This window comes from Tyto alba, unplaced genomic scaffold, assembly GCF_018691265.1.
Source record: "Tyto alba isolate M040663 unplaced genomic scaffold, T.alba_DEE_v4.0 Super-Scaffold_13, whole genome shotgun sequence".
Taxonomy (NCBI): Eukaryota; Metazoa; Chordata; class Aves; order Strigiformes; family Tytonidae; genus Tyto; species Tyto alba.
The window spans coordinates 44045295-44068118 of NW_024881275.1; the positions used below are offsets into that span (position 1 = coordinate 44045295).

Here is a 22824-nt window from a genome sequence, read left to right on the forward strand (position 1 = left end):
CTGAGACTGCAGAAGTCTTACATTTCTTCCTCTTTCTTTCTGAGGAACAAGACTCCCTTTTTGGTTCTCATTGTCCGTTGCTCTGAACTCAGTAACTGATATAACTGTGGTCAGTCAAGATATTGCATATGTGTGTGCGTGTGTGTATGCTATGTCTGGATCCTCAGGAAGGCAGCCTGGTATTTTATTTTTAAACTCTGGCTCCTGTTGCACAGCCCCACATATAATGGCTCCACTCCTGAAGGTTGGATAGTCTTCTGCTATCAGTTTTCAAAGAAAAACAAAGCCATGCAAACCAATACCACCAAGAGAACAGGAGCAAAGTTCTCTCCTAAAGATTTTCGTTCCCTCATAAGAAAACAAGAGATCACAGAAAGATTAAGCCATCAGTGTCATTCCAACTTCCTGCTGCTGTATTCTTACAAGCTGCAGAATATTGTGCAAGTCACAATAACTGCTCTGCTTTTAGAGATTTCTCCAGGTTTTTATTTCTAGAAAGTTGCTGGAGTTCTGCCAAGTTTCCCCAGCTGAGGACCAGACCTTTATGTGGATCACTACTTAATACAGTGGAGGGTCAAAACAGGAATAAGTTTCTCCTTACCTGAAAGCAGAACCTGTAACGGATCATCAAGGTCTCAGAAGCTGAAGGAGGCAGAACCAGACTTGCTAATCATAGGACTGGTGCTACCGTTCACCCTTCCTGGAGACCCTGCCCTTCAGATGTGTTCCAAAGCTGACAAACTAACTTGTATCATATACCTCTAGCCATCTGCAGTACAAGATCATTTTGGCAGTGAAGCTTCACTGTCAGAAAAAAAGTGGTTTCCTTTTCAGCTAAGCACACAGAGGATATATCTGTAGGCTTGATTACTAGAAGAAAGGAAACGTTCAAATTAAAGACAAGAAGGTTACTTTGCACCCATGCCTGGGAGAAAAGATTTTACACAGAATATGGGAAAGAAACGGAGAGGGAACAGTTTGCCAAGAGGAAGTTACCTTCTTATCTTAACTTTACTTGCATTTCATGATGGAAGACAGCCACTAATCTCAGCATTACTTACAGGTTAAAATAGTCACTCATTCCAAAACCAAGAAACAGGAAACGGCTCAGACCTCTTTTCTCCTTCTTTACTCCTGAACTCCTTTGTTCTCCCATTGTCTTCTAACTCCTTCAGTTAGACTACTGCAATACAGAGTTCTGAGTCTTGAAAGCAGTCTTCCAAAACTGAAACTACAAATTAAGAACTGAAAATAATTTGTCAATTAGGGAATCAAAACTCTCCTTCATCCTGCCGTACTAATTGCTCCATAAAGTTAAAAACAAAGGCATTTACAGTGAGGCCTCTACTGCAGCATGACCTTTGAAACCAAGCTAGTGCACTATTTTTCCCAGAAACTGACTTGTTTGTGCATCAGTTATCAAAAGAATATCTAATGATAGTGCTTCTTCTTAAAGGCTTTGATTAGCACAGAAGACAAAGAGTTAACCTCTTAATTTTCCTAGATTTATCATCCTTAGGAGACTAAAGTCTAAGATTTTGAGAGGTGTCTAACAAAAAAAAATGAAACATTACTACTGAAAGTGTTGAGACCCTTGAATCGACTGAAATGCTTTCATAATATAATTGCTGAGATATCGCTAATAGAAAGTTAGGTTACTCTAGGAAATTGACATGTTGAGAAATTCTGATTGGGTTTTTATGCCACAACCACCTCTGTGATAACTGCAGGACCAAAGTCTCTAGTTCCTGTCTGTAAAACCAGGACTAAAGTTCTGGGTGACCAAAGTGCTGGGTTGTAGAGTCCAGAGGAAACCAGAGTCTTCTGTCTGAGGGATTTACTTATCCTTTGGAAACCACAATGTGAAAGTCAATAGTAGCTCTGTCAGGACTACAAAAACCCTGTTCCATTTCTTCTTTGTTGAGACAAACAAGAAAATACATCCAATTTAAGAGGAAGGCAGCTTCCACCAACCTTGTGCATAGATTCCATTTTGAGAACAAAATGCTATGGACATTTGTCCATAGTTTTAAGCCTAAACCAAGGAAATGGAGGAACATCAGCTACAGATGATCAAGTACGCACTGGTAACTACAACCCTGCAGTCAGCCTTATCATTTCACTTAACTTGGTTTTTTGCTTCCCTTTTCTTTGCCAGGTGTGCATTCTGGTAAAGCTCACCTCTTTATACTCCATACACCTCCAAGTTACAGCATTCCCATCAGCTGATTTTTAAGACAACTAATCCCTGACCTGACATGAGATAATGGCAGTGGAAGTCATCTTGCTGAAAGTTCACTTTCTACAACTAGACAGTTGTCCACATCCAACTGAAAAGTAACAATCTAAAGCCTGTCTCCCACCACAGCATCTGCAGAGAAACTACACTTAGGCTTGATGACTTAGTACTTTTTACAGAGTCCAATAGTTACATATATTAGCTTTTAACCCTTTTCCACTATTAAATTTGAAATAACGAATTATATAGCAAACATTTTCTAGTCTTAAGATTCCAGCTACTACATCTTGTTACAGCTTGGTACAAATTCCAAATTTCTACAATATTGGACATAGCCTGGCAAATTAACTGATTTTAGTCCTCTAAATGTCACTTCTGAAAACCTGAAAGGGAGAAGTGGACTACCTGAAAGCTATCACTGTGAAACACAATTTTCCAGACTTCAGATCATTACTATCTCCAGCATTTCCACAGCCATTTTTATAGACATGCCAACTTCAGGAACAAGTTTAGTATTCCAAGAGAGGTACTTGCACAGATCAGCAGAGGTACGACAGTATTTCCTGTGTTTATATATCTAAATGCTGTACTAGTCCACCTAGCTAAACATTTTGAATTATATATACCGCTTTGCAGGATCACTGTTTTCTGATTTAAAAGGAAGACCGGACTCTTGAAGTCCACATAGGCTACAAAGCCAAGAAATTTCTTGAGTGAGTCACAGAGCATTTTCCGTTCCACATTTTCCATGCATTACAGATACAAACTGAATGAGGAGCTTTTAGATCTGGTATGTGTTTAAATATAAATTACTGGTGTAGAGAACAGAAGGAAAAAGGAAAAGTCACTTTAAATTCTGTCAGATACCCTTCTTGTCTGACCTGTGGGATGCTTTTGTTTGCAACGGAATGGGTTCAAAATAAAAAGGAAAACCCTTGCTTTTCTCTTTGGAATCAAGGGCTCTCAAAGGCACAAAACTGGTGTTACTTGTTTGATCGACCAAAGCAAGGTCATTATTTACTTTGGTCATGGAAAGCCTCAAATGCCTTTTCTGATACACTAGAAAAGCCAACCGTCAATGAGACCTATGATTTATCTGCACTCTCTGCATGAGGTTTTCTCATCCCACAGTCCCCTTCTCCTGGAACTGCAAAAGCAGGTGCCTCCATCTGGATGATCCTTGAGGAACTGACCCAATTCTCAGTCCCTTTTACTTGGAATAAATAAAGCATCAAAAGTGTTGGACTTAGATTTAAAGATTGTACAAATACATGTTTTGATGATTTCCCTTCTTCAGCTCTACTCCATTGTGAACATTTGATGACAGCCCAAAACTTTGCTGTTGTCTTTTAAGTATAATGGTTACATTCCAAAATTAAATATTTGGCCACAGGAGCTTCAGACCTGATAGATGACTGAGAAACCAAGCACATTGTTCTTGTTCAGAGTTTCATGCAAGCCAACCCTTTGTGGTTCCTCTTTTCTCTAGGAAATGATATAGACATTTTTGTAAAAACATCAACTCTGTGATTGGTGCAGCATTCTGACTTTTCAAAAACCAGTGATTGGTCCAACTTATATCTTAAGAAGTTCTATTATTCTGAAAATAATAAAAAACATTCCATAAAACAAAGATAAGATCTGCTTAATATAAAGTTGAGAAATACAGCAGCTTCAAAGAATGCTTTTCTGAAGATCTCCAAAACTAGACAAGATCCTTTGCTATGCCTTCTATTTCCTGAAGAGGTGAGTAAGCAGAAGATAACAAATTCTTTTGCAGTTTTCACCATTAGACAATTTACTTTTTATCTGTGCTTAGCACCAGACTGATACTGTTCTTTCAGAAAGCACTTGCTTTCAGACCCAAATCTTTAGCACATGGGAGAATGCTCCTTGATTTATTTGTGATATTTATGTCCACACTGGAGATTTTTCCTCTTTTCCTTACACCCAGGCATTGTTTGAAAGCTCACTGCACTCTTCCATAAGGCATTTTTTGAATGTATGCATTTTTGATCACCCTGCCCAAATAACACCAATTTGGTTTAGACACAGTGTAACTGCAGTTGAACAAAAGACGCAGAGCAACTAGTATCATTATTTCCTCTCCCCAACAGTACTTCATCTACATTGAAGTGGCTGGAGACCCATACTGAAGGTTCTGTTGGGTCAAATCCTGCATGGCACATCCTCAGGGATGGATTTTAACCCTCTCCTGAGAACAAACAGAGGGAATTTTCACAATTGCTTTTGGATACTAAACATGCCAATCACAGTAGCCCAGTCATCACACACTTTAAAGCTTCAATACAGGCTTCCACTCAAGGCGTCTGATGACTTTCTAATGTGCTTTTATAAGTGGGCTCCCTAAAGCAGCATCTTCTTCCCCACTGTACATTAGTGATGGATTCTCTCAGCATCCTGTGGAACTAATTCTCTTTTGAATTGACATAACCTTTTAGACAGTATGTGGGAGAACAACGGATGGAAGGGATCTCATGGATCACCAAGACTGGTTCTGTTATCACAGACACAAATATAATCTCCATTAACTTAAAGAAAAATAGCATGCTTGATAAAGAAATGACAACTATGAGCCCCTGAGCCAAGAAAAGCTTGATTTTAAAGAAAACTGATTCCATATGGAAGTCTCCTAATTATGAGAAATCTAACTACTAGCAATTTATAGTCCAGTGACCATGCAAAAAGGTAATACAGAGAGACCTAACCAGCTATGATACTGATAGAACTTGTACAACCCTCCCTCTAAAGTATTCCTTTCTCAGCTGAAATCCCCCTTGAGGCTGGAAGTCAAATATTCTAGCTCTGGGACATGAAGTAACCCTCAATTCTGCCCAGCCTATCAAAAACCCATGTCCTACTCCCTCTCTTCTCATGTTTCCTTGGCCTCATTTATGCCTTTAAAAGGGGAGCTTGCTACTAAAAATCCACTTGGTTTAATTTGGCTATGACAGCTTGACAGCTGGAGCAAGAGCAACAGAACAATTCTCCCAAGCAGAGTAAGATTCTGTCTGTCACAGTAATTTGATCAGCCCAGCTCTCCATATGTAAAAATCCCATCAGGAACACAACTGAGAGGTATCCTAGAACATGCAGATGAGATATTCAGGGGAGATGGAAAAAGGAAAAAGGAAAAAACTCTGCATTTCCTCGTGTATAGAAAAAGTCTTAAATCATTATTTACTAGGAGGTCAGAGTTAATTGGATTTCTACACCCCCCGAGCTTCCTTCAAGGTAGGGTTGGTCCCATATTCCAGGCCTGGAACATTTAATCAGCTCCCTAATAACAGTTAAGATTTTCTATGAGGGCTACAGAAGAGAAAGTACTCATTCAATACCAGTAGTCCATTGCCACACTTTCCTATTACTGGCTTGTCAGCCTGCCAACGCAGAGAACTTCTAGAACTCCTGCTTGCTCTCTTCCCACAGAACACAAAGGAACATATTCCTTCAGAAACTCTATTCAACCTTCCTTTCTTCTCTATGAGCCTGCATCTTTGAGACAATGGATAAGAGGAGGCGGACCACTTCCTCCATTCATTTGCTCAGCCTGCTGAAACGTCAGATCTGTCTGATCTTGCAGCAGAAGCATTATCCTTTGTTCTGATCAGGTTGCACAAATAGCTGTGCTTGTGTCAGTCCCCAGAGTAGAGATTTTTTTCATGACCAATACGATTACAGTTCACACAACACATAGTGCCCTACTAAAAATGTTGCAGTTTGTTTTCCCCCGGATCCAGGAGTTCTCCTACAAATATGCCATTCAGTGTTACGCACTAAGGAAGACGGGGAAACTGTGTAATGCTGCCACTACACGTATCCTAGCCAAGTAAGACAAAGTATTCATAGTCTCACCAAATGAGCCCTGAGCCATAAGAAGCACATGAAGGGGCCTCAAGTTGAAGGAGTTACAGGGGTACAAGATGATCCCACCACAAGACATCCCATGACTTCTCTGCAGGTTAGGCACTCCCCATGCTGATCAGCAACAGCTGCCTTTACAGGTCCTGACAGCTTACTTCTTCCCACACAGACAAACTGGGCTGGCCCCAGCCACCCGCACTGCTGTGGTGACATACCTTTGCCCAGAATTCACACCTGGACTGCTTGGAAGCCATCTGCAGCTGAAGAGACACAGGTTAGCCACTGCCAGGTTATATTAATATTCAAAGTGGTAAAGTCTGGTAAGCAGTTCAGTTTCCCACATTGACAGAATAATAAATCACCACGTATACTGATAGAGACATGAGCTCCCGAAAGGTTACAAAGCATGGCTTCAATTTTGCCTTCCCCCTGTTTTACCATAATACAGACTACTTATGAAAACAGTTGTTATCACACACCCTTCCTTTTCCTAGGGCAGAAAATCAAATTAACCAGAAAACGCAGCATACAGGTTCTTCAGAACTTCAGCCTCTCAGAAAGTACTCATTCAGGCTGGAGGCTGAGCTTTATCTAGTACCTCCAAATTTCTTATATTTTTGCCTAAGTATGTATGTGGTGTTGTCTGATACCAGGTGAAAGCTTGAATCCCTACTTCTGGCTTCTAGCCAGGATTTAAAGAGGAAAAAAAAATGCTAATCCATAGTTTGCAATGAAAAAAAACACCTACCATGGGGGAAAAATCCTCCTCCCTCTAGCCAAATCTAATCTAATCTTTCCTTGCAGCTATAATACCACTGAGCGCTTCACTCCCTAACTTTAGCTTCGCATATGGAGCACAGGGAATTACTGATACAAACGTTTTGTACAAGGCCAGTCTGAAAAAAATACATAAAAGGGTCTGATTAACACTCCTGAGTTTGCCATTGGAATTAATACAGTTCCATGAAGATACTGCCGTATTTAGTAACTACTATACCTTCCAATATGCAACAGCATTATATGATTTCTGTTTCATAAAGGCTCTGACTTTCCTTCTATTATCCCAGACTAGCTTTAGCACATATTTTATATTAGAATGCGTTCCAGGAGGCATATGGCAATAGAACTAGGTCAACCATTAACCAAATAACAGGAAGCTGCTCTGCAGAGCACACCCTTCAAAGCTCGCTTAATGAGCTAGCTCTTCAGAATGTGTCCTTCAGTAAGGTTGAAACTAACAGTTCCAGAGGATTTTCTTTAAAGCCACAAGGTCACTCACATTAGGCGGCTTCTGGACATGACAGGCTCTGAACAGCCATCCTGAAGTTTAAAGACATCTAGGTCAGATGTTAAGAGATGAAGAACACTCCACAATCATGAATGGGTCACAGAACATCAGGAACCAGTTCCAATAATGTCTTCATCTTATCTGTGAGCAGAACCCATCCCATCATTAATCTACTCCCACAATTTCAGCAAAGAACACAGGAATTTGCCTTTGTAAACCTTGTGGGGAATGATACCATCACTAGATAAGGAGTTACCATCTCTCTGCTTCATTCCATGCTTTCCTTTCAGAGGATGGCACATTACATCCCAGATGAGAGTCAACTCCTAGCACTTGTAAGGTTTGAAAAAGGGACTTATATCAAGGCTTTCAAGTCTGACTAAATTATTCATGCCCTGTCTTCCTCTCAATCTTGTTGAGATACATACAAGATTTAACATGGTCTGTCAAATCAGGGAGAAAAAAATTCCAACATTGTTGTTGATACCTTCATTTGTTCCATCTCGTTCTTACTAATTGTTTCCACTAAATAACCACATTCCATACTTTCAAGCAACCATAGATGCCCAGGCTTGAAATAGAAGTTGTTAGGACTCCGAAAAGCATCAGGCCCCAAGGAACAGAATCCATTCATAACACAGAGGTTAGAAATAGTTCTGATTCATATTATGGAGTTAACAAATCAGTAGAGATGGCCTGATCAAACTGTTTCTAAACAAATAAAACACAAAGACTTGCCAGCACTCTAATTGAAAAGAAGTTTGCATACAACAGCCACTGATATCCATCACACAACTGTTGCAATAACATGATAACTCAACAGCTAGGTATGACAAGGCAGTATCAGTTTTTCAAACTCAAAAAAGTCACTATCAAGCTATGTGACTGCAGTGAAATCTTGACACTAAGCATAAATGGGTATTATTAGTTTTCCAATACTCTCGGAAAAATGGATGCAGACTCTTTTCTTTGTTGTAGTCTTTCTTTTGGGCAATATTTCTACAAAACAAAACATCCAGAGATCTTGAAGTCATTATTTACCGAAACAAAGCTAACACAAAAAAAATCCTCTCTACACCACTGGCAGTGGTAGACTCATGTTTCTTCACGATTTCTAATAGAAAATATGTATATCAAGAGTTTCCCCAGTAGTCACATCTATCCTTGTGACGTCAAAAGAAAAAACAAAAAAACAAAAGAGCAAAAATCCCCACAACCATGTCCAACAGATATTCTCCTACTAGTGCCTCCATAACTGAGAACTTCTCTGTAACCTGATGTTTATGAGATGGGAACTCAAGTCCATATTTCTGGTGATAGATTCTCCTGGTCTACCAGATAATAATTCCAGTTCCTAATTATCAGACACAGGAAATTATGAGGCATCCATGATGACAGAGAAAACAGTCAGTGTGGGTGATCATATGTCCCTGCAGATTGCTTTGTATCTTAAGCGACAGCTCCTTGCTGAAATAGGCTAACTCAGTGGAAGACTGCCAAGCATGCTGTGGTGAGATTATCATCTTAGTAGTTATTTATAATAAACTATCTTCAGCAAGTAGCACCTTTTTCGGTATGAAAAAGTTGAGGACAGTGTATTTTATTTGCAGTATAGAGATGTTCTATGAGAAAAGGTGCACACAAAATCTAGAAGCATTACTAATTTGCATATGAAGAAACACTTCTGATGAATGTCCTCCAGTGTGTTCTAAAAACTGCTCAACACCACTAGAAAAAACACAAAATTACCAGCTACTAGAACATAAAACCTGCAAGGGAGATTACATGGACAGACATGACAAGAGTGACCATACCTTAGAAAAAGTGTCTTGATTTGCCTGCATCCTTAATATTTCTGATGCTGAGACAGCTAAAACATGGGGTTATGTATGGAACCAAGAAAAAGTTCTGCTTTGAGAGATGGTGTTCGAGTTTCACATAATTCTTCGGGGACATTTCTTTGCAGGTGCCCTGTGCAGAAGTGCTAGGCTCCCATAGCTTCAACCAAAAAAATCTCCTGAATGGGGCCAATGGAGCAAGGACTATGCAAGGATGAAGTTACTGCAGAACAGAACGAACAGTCTTCACACACAAGCCGTGTTTTATATGCATCCCCTCCTCTCATCACCAAATTGCAACTGGGAAAACATACCTGTGGGTTGACTACTCCCACACTCCCACTCCAGTTCTTAGGAACATATGAAGAAAGACATAACCTTTGCAGGGCTACCACAGAACAGCATCTAAGACAAGGATTCATTCAAGGGGAGCTGTAATATTATTCTTTGAAAATCCTGCTGAACAGGCAATAGAAACCATGAGAGCTCCAAATACGAAGTTTAGTTCTGCCATGCTCATCAGGAAGCAAGCTCTGGTATCCTAGAGCTTCCCAGGCTGCAGCAACAGGAAAATATCTCCAAATGTTTTTTGGGGAAAAACACCCAACAACAAAAAATTCCAAACCCGTTGACCAGTCTGTGACTGAGCTGACAGAAAACATACCACTGGATTTTTAAGTCCACAGAATGCTTAGCAAGCTTATTTAGAAATTCTTTTTCTGCAGATTTAGACAGTCATGTAACTGTATTTGGCTCTTTTAAAAATGGTGTCACAGTAATTTGCCACTAGCTTTAACCAAATAGGAAAAAGATATTCTAATAGGACATTCCTGCTAAAGAGAAAGCAGAAAGAATTGCAATAGCTTTCTACAAGTTTCTTAGTAATTACAGTTTCAAAGTCTACACAGTATCACTTGCAGTATTTCATACCCTTCTGCATTTCGCAGCTTCACTACAATGTTCTCAAATGGTTAGAGCTTTTGAACAAACTGTCTCTGCACTAAAGCCAAAAGGATCTACAATGAAACTTCATCTGAAGCTCAGGACTTTCACATGACTGAACTCTTCTCTTTCTCCAGATCTGCTTAGCCCTTCAGCCTTCCCCCAGCTTCTTTTATAATCCATCAGACATGCTTTTGGAGTGCACTTCACTTGTTTTAAAAAAAACAAACAGGTTCAAAAAGAAAAAGAAATGAAACCCTGCTGGGCTGAAGCTTTCAGATGACAAAGCAGAAGGTAATCGTTTAATACCAAGTATGAAAGTAGCATAAAAGGACAAGATGCAGAGGGGAAAAAAATCTATTTAGGCTTCCTGCACTGGCATGAAATGGCTGCTTTCCTTCTTACTGCCAGCTCCCATGCTTCATGTTGACATTACACATCCTGTACTGTAGATCCACCCCCATGCTGATGCTTGCCCAACAGAATTATCTCCTGCGTCACAGCAGTGGTAACAGAACTGCTGGCTCTGCAGATCTGAAAGCACCATTTCAATGCTTAATACATGCAGCAACTGGACACACTACCAGATATTCTGGGTTGGTTTGTGGCACTCTCAGCACCGTATTACTTGGTCTAAGCTTCTGTTAACCATATGGTCTGTTCTCCACTTGGGATCAAACCGTTACAATGTATTTTATTAATTTCTACCAAAATGCAGGGACAGTTTACAGCATTTGTGTCTGGTTTATCTCCGTCAGGGTTGCTAAGATGAAAATGACCTAAAAATAACTGGAAACGCTGCTTCACACCAACAGAGAACAAGATCTTTTAGAGTAAATATTTAAACGATCTGCCAGCTGAACTACCATAGCAGTATGAACCACATGGGTTGCAACTTGTGTTATGTACACATATGCAAAGATACATGCTCCTGTTATTGTAGAAGGGCCTAGGTTGCATTTTCCCTGATCCAAAGCACCTGTCTTGAACAGGTAATTACCATATTAGTATCTATTCAAACCAATCCCTTAATCAAAAAAAAAAATGTGAAAAACCATGGCTTCCAAAAACACCACAGTTATTGATGGAACTCCAGAATGCATGACCATCATCTACAGGCAGCACAGCAACATGAATATTCTCACTAGAACACCCACAAACACATATGAAATGGTATTTCAGGGACATGCCAGCATTCAATGAAGTCAAAGTTGAGTATTTATAACATACATGCTCTCCCTGTCAAAATACAAAGAGTAAGAATGAAAGAAAAGGAGCACATGAATGAAAGTGAAAGAATTATCTAATGCATAAGCTCCTGTTGGATCTTGCAAATCAGCTACAACCATGCCCTCACATGCAACCAGAAATGAACATCTCATGTATGTAGGTGGTAGTTGTTGAAAGCTGAGGGCATCTTCTATTCAAGATGTAATTTCCAAACGCCTCCCTCAAAACTCCACATGAATTAATCCATGCAGCTAAGGATTTGATCTTCAAATTTTTACTCACATGAGTAGCTGCAGTGAAATTCAAAATCAGATCATAGTGACTATTCACAGGAATAAGCTTTTACAGTATAAGGGCTTTAGCCCCCATCTTCTATTATTTACCAAATGTACTACAGTAACAAGAAAATGCAATAGTAGCTGAGGTCTGACCTATTAAAAAGCTTTTATTAATGCTCCTAACAGTGGCAGTGAGGATTTATTAAATAAAACATACATGCCTGCACACAAAACAAAATCCTAGGAATGTAAGAAGAATCCTGTGAAAGTTGCAGTTTTACTGCCTTCCAAAGAAAATAGGAAGCCAATCCACATAAAATCTAACCATAATAAATCACTAAAATTTGTTCTTCATGGCTACCATTACAGTGCAGTGCTTCACACGCATTTGTCTGAGGCCGTCTTCTCAACCTAAAGCTCCAAATCTCTGCCGGCTGGGATGTCAAATATGCTTAAATAGGACTGCACTTCTATTATCCAACTTCCCACATGTGACTAATTTCTGATGGGGAAGGAGATCACAAACCACCTTCTTCACATGACTTGGGCAACTAAAACACTCCTCTGGTCACCCATTACTAAAATTCTTACTCAGACACAAATAACCCTCCAATCTGGATGTCAACAGATCAGCAGGCATTGCCTTCAACTCATAAGCAGACTGCTTATTTCACCTGTAAAGAGGATTAGATGTCTTCAGCACATCAAGGAAACAAGCATGAGAACAGACTGTGTGGCATTTTAGCTCCATCTATCTTCAAAATTTCCCCAAAGAGCAGTATTTTTTTTTATGTCCCATTTAAGTTACTAACTCATCATCATATGACTGGCCTCCACTGCCATGACATACAAAACTTCAGTGTATGGTGACAGGCCCCGCAGAAAGTCATACCACAACCTGAAACATCATCTACCCTTCAAACACACTAAAAATAGATTCCTCACCCCCTTGAGGTCTCAGCAGCCCATCTGATATTACAGTACAGTATTAACAAACCTATGTAGACGCAAATTCTTAAAATAAGTATCTTCAGAGATAAGACCAGAATACCAGCAAGCAAATTATGTTCCTGTACACAACTCAAGCGACATGGGTGAACCTGTGGAAGCACTGAAGAATCATGGAGGGTGACAAGCATTTTGTGCTCGTTTTGCAAGAGCACACCACATGCAACCTTTGGTCAACCTGCCTGTCATCTTGCCAAGCAACTTCTGACTCAAGGCTTTTGGTCTGAAGGATATTTTCTGAGTGCAACCTCAGCAGTTTTTATGTGGTTCCTTGGGAGAACAACACACTGAAAATCTTGTATTCTCCCCCTGCTCCACAGCAGAAGGAGAACAGCACACTTGTAGAGGGCATGGAGTGGAAAATTCATTGTAGTATGTTATCACATCTGTAATCTGATCATTTAAAAATAATTCAGGTTTACTCATTTATTCATGCAGCTGGGAGACCCAAGTATATTGACTCAGTCTTTCAGCAGCTCCAGTGAATAATTCAGTTATGCCCTTGGAACCAGGGATTTCAGAAGGTCTCACACATGCATGGATAGCCTGACAGGAGAAATCTGCATGCTCTTGAGAAACAACAGCTTCTTCTCAACCTAACAAGGTGGAAACACATCAGGAGCCAGCACCACTGGAGGGTTAAATGCAGGAACCTTGCAAGCCCTGAGCTGAGAGCCATCATATATGTCGATTCATGACATGGCCTTCAGTTGTATTTACCTCCAGGAGGCTTGATAAAGTTCTCCTCTTCCCAGATCCTGGTGCTATTGCACATTGGGCTGTTTTACACCATATGCTTGATCACAGACAAGAGAACTTGACCTCTATATGACCTGACATAGCTGAAAGCTGATATGCTTTCTCCCTACTGCCCTCCCCCCAACAAGGAACCAGTCCACACTGACTTCAAGTTACATGAATTCAACTTTTGGGATTCACTCCTGGCCAGGAACCCTAACCCTTTCTCTTAGGGCTGTAAGCCACAGCCATATGAGAGGGCAGGAACTATTCAGCAGTCAAGAAGCTGATTAACCAGGCTGAGAGCTGTCTGGCTGCTCTCAATTTTCCATCAGCCATTTGGTAACATTTTTACACTTGTCAAGTTATTTAGCTGAGCATGATAGAAGCACAGCTTCAGAGCCCACCAGTGCTGGAGGTCCTATATCCTGCAGCCAGAGCCACCCAAATGTAGATGAGGGAAAAACTGAAATGCAAGATAAGAGCTTCCAATCAAATAAGGAAAGAAGTCATTCCAAATTTGTTCATATTGACATTTATTTATTTTTCTGACAGCACCACTTGCCACACAACACAGAAGAAAACAAGATAACTCCATATGGTCATTGCCTTCCAAACTTTGCTGCATTACCAACTGAACTAAGTGTAGACACTGTATATTTAGTCTATTCTTCTATACTCACCGCAGACAGCAACACACCTGAGAACACATGATCAGTCAGAATGACAGCAGTGACATAGAAACAGAGGCAAGTAACAATACTTCCCATCTCTCAAGTGCTTGCAAACAGAGCAGGTCTGCTCCAGTCTCACACATCAGAACCACTTCCAAAAGGAGATCTTTCTTTTCTTATCTACATAATGGTTTGTTTCAACAGAGTGGCAGAATCCAGCATCCGGGTCTCAATTTCCAACATCCCTGTTAAATCATAATTATGTCTATTTTACTGGGTAGAGGGATGGGTGGTTGAATGAATTAAAAAAACTAAGAATGAGATTTTAGGGCCTGGACACTAATTTTTTGGTGTCCTTAGTGTTTGGTCAGAGAGGTCTAAAACCTCATTATTGTGAGCTACACACACCAACAAATACAGCTGAGCCTGACTGGAACTAAACAATCCAAGTTTGAGTTAAAATAAATAAATATTATGGGGCCTCTCTAAATTCTCTCCAGAAGCAGTTTGTACATTTAGAGATGAACACTCATGCCTGATTCACTGCATCCACCTCAAGACCAGCACTCCTCCAAGATGTCTCACAAGTTTAGCCCAGACTGGAATGTCCACTTTGTTGGAGGGATAAAAAAAAAAAAAAGAAAAAAAAAAAAAACACAACCAAAAAAATAAGAAAAAAAATAAGAAAAAAAGCAAAGGAAGAAGTTGTTAAACAACCACCGCTGATGTAAGCCACCTTCACCAATCCCTCTATAGCTTTTGACCTAGAATCTATTCGAGCTGTCAATTTAAGATCAACAAGAGGGAGGCAGAAAGGAGAAAAAAAAAAAACCACTTCTCAGCATCATCAGACAGCTGAATTCTGACATTCGGACCACAACAAGGACTTCATTAATGATTTGTTACCCAGCTAGACACTAAATTAAAGTCTTCAGCTAGTCAAAGTGAAGAAGGTAAATGCACCACTCTGCATGTCATACTCATGCTGGATCGAAATCTTCCAGCGCATGTGGTCTTCCCTTAGCCTCCCTGTTTATCTCAAAAATAAAACTCAAAATATGGGCTGCTGCATCAGAGGTTCTGTGTCTCACATTCCCTCATTCTGCTCTTTTCTTTGCCAGCAATGTCTAGGGACAATGTGTGGGAGGAATGTGTTTGCCTGGCTCCTGTGATAAGTAGCTATTGTATTTTGAATCCATTAGCGTGACAACAGTCCAATCCAGCATGACCCATCTTCCTTCCAAAAGGAATATCCTGTGATGCCTTCTTTCCACAACCACTGATACCACCCTGAAGCAGCACTATTTGAACCTTAAGAGCTACAAGAGGGAAGGAAGAGTTTGCTCATTTGGGTAGTGCAAAGAAGCCCCTATTGTCCTACAAGGCCACGGAAACAGTGACCACATGTACATCAGAAGATTCCATTTTTAGCATCTTTCAAAACAAAGTCTTCTCTCTCACATATCACGAGCACACTGAATCCGCAGTCTTCCTATATCATTCCCTGCAATGTCTGCTTTGTTTTGTCTTGAAAAATCATTCTCCTGCCTCTCTACCCCACGCAATTGCTCTATTAGCAGCAAGTTTCCACTACACATAATTATGGCATGCCTTAGCCTACTTTTCTGTTTGCTGAATAGCACTGCCTATTTTCTACTTGTGCTGATGCTACCATTTACTTTCCTGACACTCTAATCCTTGTATCCTTTGAAGGCCTGACTTCCTCCACGACAACAGCAGCTGGGGTTCTCAGGCCCCTTTCCAGAGCTTTTTAATAGCAACAGTAATGCCACAGCTGAACATCCCACTTCTTAATCTTCAGGTCAACATAGAGGCTGTACCTGTAACAAGGGCTGCAAACACACCATCCAGTACTGTTGACCACCCATTATCTAAATGACTAGCAAGTTACTAATTGCATATTCCTGGCATTGAAAGGAGAAGGAAAAACACAGGCACACAATGCAAGCACTTAGCTTCTTCTCCCAAAGGCATTAAATAACTCTCCAATTTTCTGCACAATCCCAATTAGATTGTTTTATCTTCCACCATGAAGTAACAAGTGACACACTTCAACAACCAAATTCTTAATTTAACTACTTCAAAACTAACAGTAGTTCAGTGAACCAAGTGTTTTCTCAGAAACATTTGTCCCCAACACACTGGCCTTGCAATGATTGCTACCCCTATAAGCTCTCAGTAAGTCCTCCCTAATCACTCATGACATTGATGCTGTGCTTACAGCTCTTTATGCTGACATTATTAAACAGGTATTCTTAAAGAGACTGTATTTGACTCCACTCAAGAGCAATGTCTGCACATCCTGAGATGTCTCATTTCTATCTTCTTCAAATTAACAAATAAATGTAAACTGATGGTTTTTTTGAGGGATCTGACCATCTTCTAACCAAAAAGCCACTTTTGGCCCAAACCTGTTGTATTCCCTCCAGACAGCAGCTCTGGAGGTCCATAATTATATCACAAAGACTAGCCAAAAACAAAGAGTCTTTCAGATCTATGGGAAATAAAAAGCATAACACTGTTGCTAGGTCTGGGACTGATGTTGTGATAACCAATGTGTCTCAAAAATTACTACAAATCACAATCAGAACCAATGAGGGAAGACTCTTTTCCAAACACAGCTTAAAGAAAAGTTCTTTCAAGTAGTGATTAGGCAAGGATATTTTGAGTTACTGCAGTAACACATGCCGCCTCAACTGAACAAAACAACTGTACCAAGATCTTCACCTCCTGAATAGCTGAAGAGAACATGGGAAAAAATTAAAATTGTACTTAAGACTGTGCATTTCACATATGACACCAGAAATAATAACTCCCCTTTCCCTATCTCAAACCCTCTCTTTCAGGCTCCTTCGGAGTTGTGCTTGTACTGCAACATCTGGCACAGCTTCATAAAACTTGAAAAAATGAGGGGCAAACTTTAGATCTTTGGTATTGTTTTTAAAGTCAAAAGAACAAAATGGACCAAAACCCAAAACAATTTCATGTGACTCTTTATTTACCTGTGTGTTCAACTTCCCAAACACAAGCTGAAAGCTGAAGAATACTTCCAAAACTGAGGACACAAATGAAGACATCATTCTATTAAATCTAAGTCCCTTCATTTGGAAACTTCTACTAAAGCCTTTTCACTACAACCAACAAGATAATTATCTTAAGTTGAGCTATCTCCCTTCCTCCCCCCTTTTCTTCTTTCAGCACTGGCATACAAACCATGCTATTTTAACTTCTTTCCTGTTCTCCCAGTTCTTCTGGAACATTTTATTTTCAACAGTCAACTCATTTGGAGAAGTGCCATGCTGAAGTTCAACCGTTTACAATGTTAACTGTGTCTCTGCCAGCAGCTGAAGACTTGCATCACACCACCTTCTCCAGCACCTCTTGATTAAACAATTTGAGTTCCTCTCTCTGAGAGGTTAGCAGATGTTTAAGCAGCCTTCCTTCTCATCATACTCCTTTTTTTTTCCCCTTCAAAATTATTCTCGCTCTCCAAAGAGTAAGGCAGCATTTCTCATCCCCCTCCTCAATTAACACTTCACAGGCCTCCTGCTCACCTCCTATGGGCCCATATCATATTTTAACACTACCTGAAAGATTTCCATTAAACAAACCCTTTTGGCTGGATTGCTTGATTATTTAGTATTCTAGAATGAGGTAGCTGTTTGAAAACCAAGCAAGCATTTAGACTGGTTCAATATTTTTACTGAAGCCAGCAATTAGAAGTTCATACTTGATCACATGTTGATCAAGCATGCAAGTTAAGCAAATCATACAGTTCCGGCACTAGCAGCAGACCGTTTTCATCCAGAACAAGTTCACAAAATACATTATTTAATTTCAAAATAGAGAAGTATATTTGAAGATAGCATTTACATTATTTTTCTACTAAAAGAGATAGGAAGTATAATACAAGATATGGAAACAAAATGTGAAAAGACACAAAGATATACTGGCCTTCATAGACCTTTCCTGATCTGTCAAAACAGGATCTCCTTCCTCTACCAATATGCTTCTTCAAATTAGTCTTTTCAGCATTTCACTGCAGGATTTTGGATACTACAGGTTTTGTCCCTATGTTTGCTTAGTGGTAGCTTCATAACAAGGCAATGTTAATGACTACTACACAGCTATTCACCAGTTTCACACTTTGAGGTCCTTTTTCTGCAGTTTCTTAGTACAAAGCAGTGTTCTTCTGCTCAATTTCAGATGTCATCCACAACACCATGCAGAGAGGGTGTTACAGCAAACTGGAGCAATCTCAATCTATATTGTAACTCTACACATGTTGTTTGGAATACGAGGAAAACTCAATCGGAAAAACTCATTTACACTTGTTTCTGGAAGTTCCAAACTTCAAGAGACATCTTTGTGCTTTTCTGAGGTAACCTTCTTCAAACTGTAACTTGTACTATTATAAGACTTTAGTTCTTCCCGTTTCCTTTTTAAGGCTAAAATTAAACTTGTCCATTCCTTGGGGCCCAGAGTAACATCTGCCAGATGTCCAGACAGCTAGCTATGTTGAACACAGTTCTTCTCCAATACTTATCTACTTATCAACTCTCTTTTCAATCAGTCATGTCTTCATAGAAGTAATCCTCCTTTAAGTCAAAGCTCACAACACTAAAGAATGTTATAAACTTTACTGAATTGAAACAATATTTTTTCTCCACCTCTACTCACAGTTATTCTACTTCCCATTTCCAGCATCCAATTCTGTACTCATATTCTTCACAGTCTGAGCATACACAACATATTTTTAATTTTCCTCCTGTTACAAAATAATTTTTTAAAATGATGGAAATTCTAAACATGACATTTTAAATTTCTCAACAATGTAATCCATGATGAACCTAGTAAAAATGTATAAGGAAACCAAATCATTGTTTAAACATTTTTAAAGCAGTGGTCCGTAGGCTATGTTTAATGGGGTTGAGAAAAGCAATTAGGAAAAGCAAGTTTATATACTAAAGAATAAGCTAGGAATGCAGTTTCTGTTAGAGCCTGCACCATGAAAAAGTTCTGGGTGTCCACAAACCAAAAGCAATTGAAAGCCATTGTCAGAATGAAGAAACTTCTGCCAGATTATGAGAAACACTCAAGTCACCAGCATCTCATGAATTAAGATTAATTATCTTTCTAGAGCTCCTTTAAGACTCATTGTTTTGGGGTTTGGTTTTTTTTTTTACATTAGTTCTGGTTTGTTTCATTTTCAAAAAATTAAAGAAGTACCTCTGATAGTATTTTAACACCAAAGTGAACTTCAGTCTGTCTGGGCAGAACTACAAGAAACATCCTTAACAAGATCATCATTCTCTAAGGGGATTTCAGTCTCCTAGTGATGAAACCCCCCCATAGAAATAATACCACTCTCACTCCAACTCAAACTATTGCAATGACATTTGGTTTTCTATGGTGTCTGTCACAACAGGAGATGAGAAAGAGGCCCTACCATAAAGATCCTCATCTTAAATCTCAAACTCCTTCTTGGATTGCAGATGTCACATTCAAAACCAATGTATCTGTAGGGCACATAGTAGTGCAAGCACTGAGTTGACCTCTCAAGAAGAGGCAATTCACAGTTCTGAACTATGAAATACAAGCAGATACTTAAGAAGACTGCATACAGTCTCATACAGGGGACAAATATTTAGGATCTTCTACAAACAAGCAAAGGTCAGCATGGTCTTTTTCAGTTTCTTCAGTGGCTGCTGATTTAGACCTGTGCAGGGATTGCAAAGAGCATGAAAGAACATCACCTCAGGGAAAAAAAAAAAAAAAAAACATAAACAGTTAACCTCTCTCTTTACTTTGTCAAAATGTAACCTCCCTCTTTACTTTGTCAGAATACCTGAAACAGTATGTTCCATGGCCCACTTCTGAAAGACTGAGCACAGTATCTCAGTAATTCTGGTGTCATACCAGCAGCCAAAATTTAGGAAATGCACAGTTGATAATGCAGTATTCTTCCCAAGTATATTAAATTACATACTAAACCACTTCTTCGTAATGAAAATAAAACAAGGGCAGACTTTAACCTTGCAGCAGTTGGATCTCAAGTTCATTGCTAGTTATTGCAATCCTCAAATCTATTATTTTTGCACATCTGGGAGCATCTTCTGATTTGGATTCATTGGTCGTGTCACACCTCCCATATCTCACACATTTCTTCCTAAACTCTTCAGAGTGACCTAAGAAAGAACATAACTGATACCCTTCTGTGGAGCTGTGCCTTCAAGCACAGTAGCACTGCACTGTGGTATCCCCCCTCATGCATTTCAGCAGGTAGCTTCAATTTTTTGAGGAACTGCATCTCCTATGCAACTGATGTGCAAATTTAGGCTGGTGGGGAAAGAGTGAGACCTGTTTAGAGTCTACTCAAAAGCATTTCAGATTAAAAGGTGGGTTAAAAAAGAGCAGAGAAATTCCTGTCCAACTGCTATCTCACTTTAAAGATCTTAAGTTTCCATAATGACATTAAAACCATAACAAGAATGTTGCCGTAAGTTTTCAGAAAAAAATATTTTAAGACACCAAAAAAGACAGCTGTGAAAACTGCTTTGTTTTTTCCAAGAGAAATTATGTATGTTATGATGCTCTGAGGAACCTACTAAAAGCTTGCCAGTATCATTTTAATGCAACCTAGTTCGTGGGGAGAAATATTCCATCTTAATTTAAAGTACATTCAAAAGAAGGAATGATCTTGAAAATCAGATGTTAAAAATCCCAAAAATCAGGCATCACCATCATCACCTAGAAAAAAAAATGACATTTCATGATGTTCTCTGGAAGAACCTGAGCAGCCTCAAGCTGCATGCACTTACCTCCAAATGCTTTCAAAAATCTATAAATGTATGCATATATGCACTATCTCTTTGGCCAACTGATCAACCTCCTAAATTCTGTGGTCTTTAACCAAAGAAAAATATATAGAAAGGTGACCTCCGCATGAAAGCATAAGAGCAAAAAAGCCTGAGGATGTGTTTCTCTGTAGTGAAGGAGAATATGATCAATTTCCTCCAATCCTCATTTCCTGATAGCATGAAGTCAGAGAGAAGACCCATCACAATGTTGTGCATTGAAAAAACTGAAGAAACCTTAGGGGAAAAAATCATGATTAAGCCAGCTACTGCCAGCAAAGGTTCAAAACATGGAGAGACATCCACGATGTTAGGAGCACTTCCCATCTCAGCTTTGTCTACTCTCTCTCTCCTCCATTTTCTGGTGGAGCTAGAGAACATGACATGGCTTACCTGACTCAGATCACAGCTCTCTGCCAAACTAGTCACTTCCTCTTAGACATGCAAGCAGCTTCATGAGACAAACAGACCCCCACAGACACACACACAAAAGCAGCAGCAGAAAGCACTGAAACTTGAAGGTCTTTCTCCTTCCAAACACCAGAAAAACGAATGAAACTTTTCCCTTTTCTCCCCAAAAAGAGGGAGGTGAAGGGGGGAGAAATCCTATCAGATCACAACTACATGAAGCTCCAGGAGGATCTCTCTGTGTGGAGAATAGAAACCACAATGCTAAGAGGAGCGGGGGGTGGGGGGGGGAGAAGAAGGTTACTCCAGAAGACATAAAGAGTCTGTAGACTCTGTGTGTGCATGTGTGCGAGAGTGAGGAGAAGCTTTGTGTTGGGGAGCCTGGACTGGAACCAAAGCAGACAGCTTGCAAATGGAGGACAGGGAGATAAAGAAAGGGAAAGGGGGGAGAGATAGGGAGAAAGCTGCTCCGGGTGGTTGAGAAAGGAACAGGGGAGAAAGCGCCTTCTCCCTCGCCTGGTTTAAAGGTAGGGACATCGGGGAACTGAGCAAGAAGAAGTGGGCTCCTTCCCTTTCCTTTCTTCCTTTCTCGCTCTCTTTCTCAAAGGAGAGCATAAGCGTGTGTAATGGCTCCTGCTCTCCAGCCGAACGCTGTCCTCCTCCAAGAAACCTCCTGCGGGCTCCACCAGCCCCCCAGCCCCAACACAGCCGGGGACCCCCGCATCCCAACTCCAGGAGAGCCGCGGTGGAGGCACCACCGCCGGGGCGAGGGACCAGCCTCGCCAGCAGCGAGGAGGAGGGCAGAGAGAGGGGACGAAGAGAAAGAGAAGGAGAAGAAGAGAGAGAGAGAGAGAGAGAAAGAAAGAAAGAAAGAAAGAAAGTAAGAAAGAAAGAAAGGAAGGAAGGAAGGAAGGAAGGAAGGAAGGAAGGAAGGAAGGAAGGAAGGAAGGAAGGAAGGAAGGAAGGAAGGAAGGAAGGAAGGAAGGAAGGAAGGAAGGATGGAAGGATGGAAGGAAGGAAGGAAGGAAGGAAGGAAGGAAGGAAGGAAGGAAGGAAGGAAGGAAGGAAGGAAGGAAGGAAGGAAGGAAGGAAGGAAGGAAGGAAGGAAGGAAGGAAGGAAGGAAAGAAGGAAGGAAGGAAAGAAGGAAGGAAGGAAAGAAGGAAGGAAGTAAGGAAGGAAGGAAGAAAAAAAGAAAGTAAAAAAGGAAGGAAGGAAAGGAAGGAAGGAAGGAAAGAAGGAAGGAAGAGGTCACCCGATTGCCTGGGTCGTGCCAGCACGGAGCTTTTCTCTCCTCCGTGTCTCTCCCGTCTCTGATCCAAGTCCACACGCACAGCACCATCCAGACCTCGCACACACACACATATATCCTCTCGGGCACCCCCCCACCCTTAAAGCTCGGCTGATATCTCACTTATCT

The 22824-nt window shown here is 40.3% G+C and overlaps 1 protein-coding gene across 3 annotated transcripts in view; it reads right to left on the bottom strand.

Moving 5' to 3' along the window:
• ZNF462 (zinc finger protein 462) overlaps nt 1-22824 on the bottom strand; it is a 94516-nt gene that overhangs the window by 71128 nt on the left and 564 nt on the right. The window lies entirely within an intron of this gene.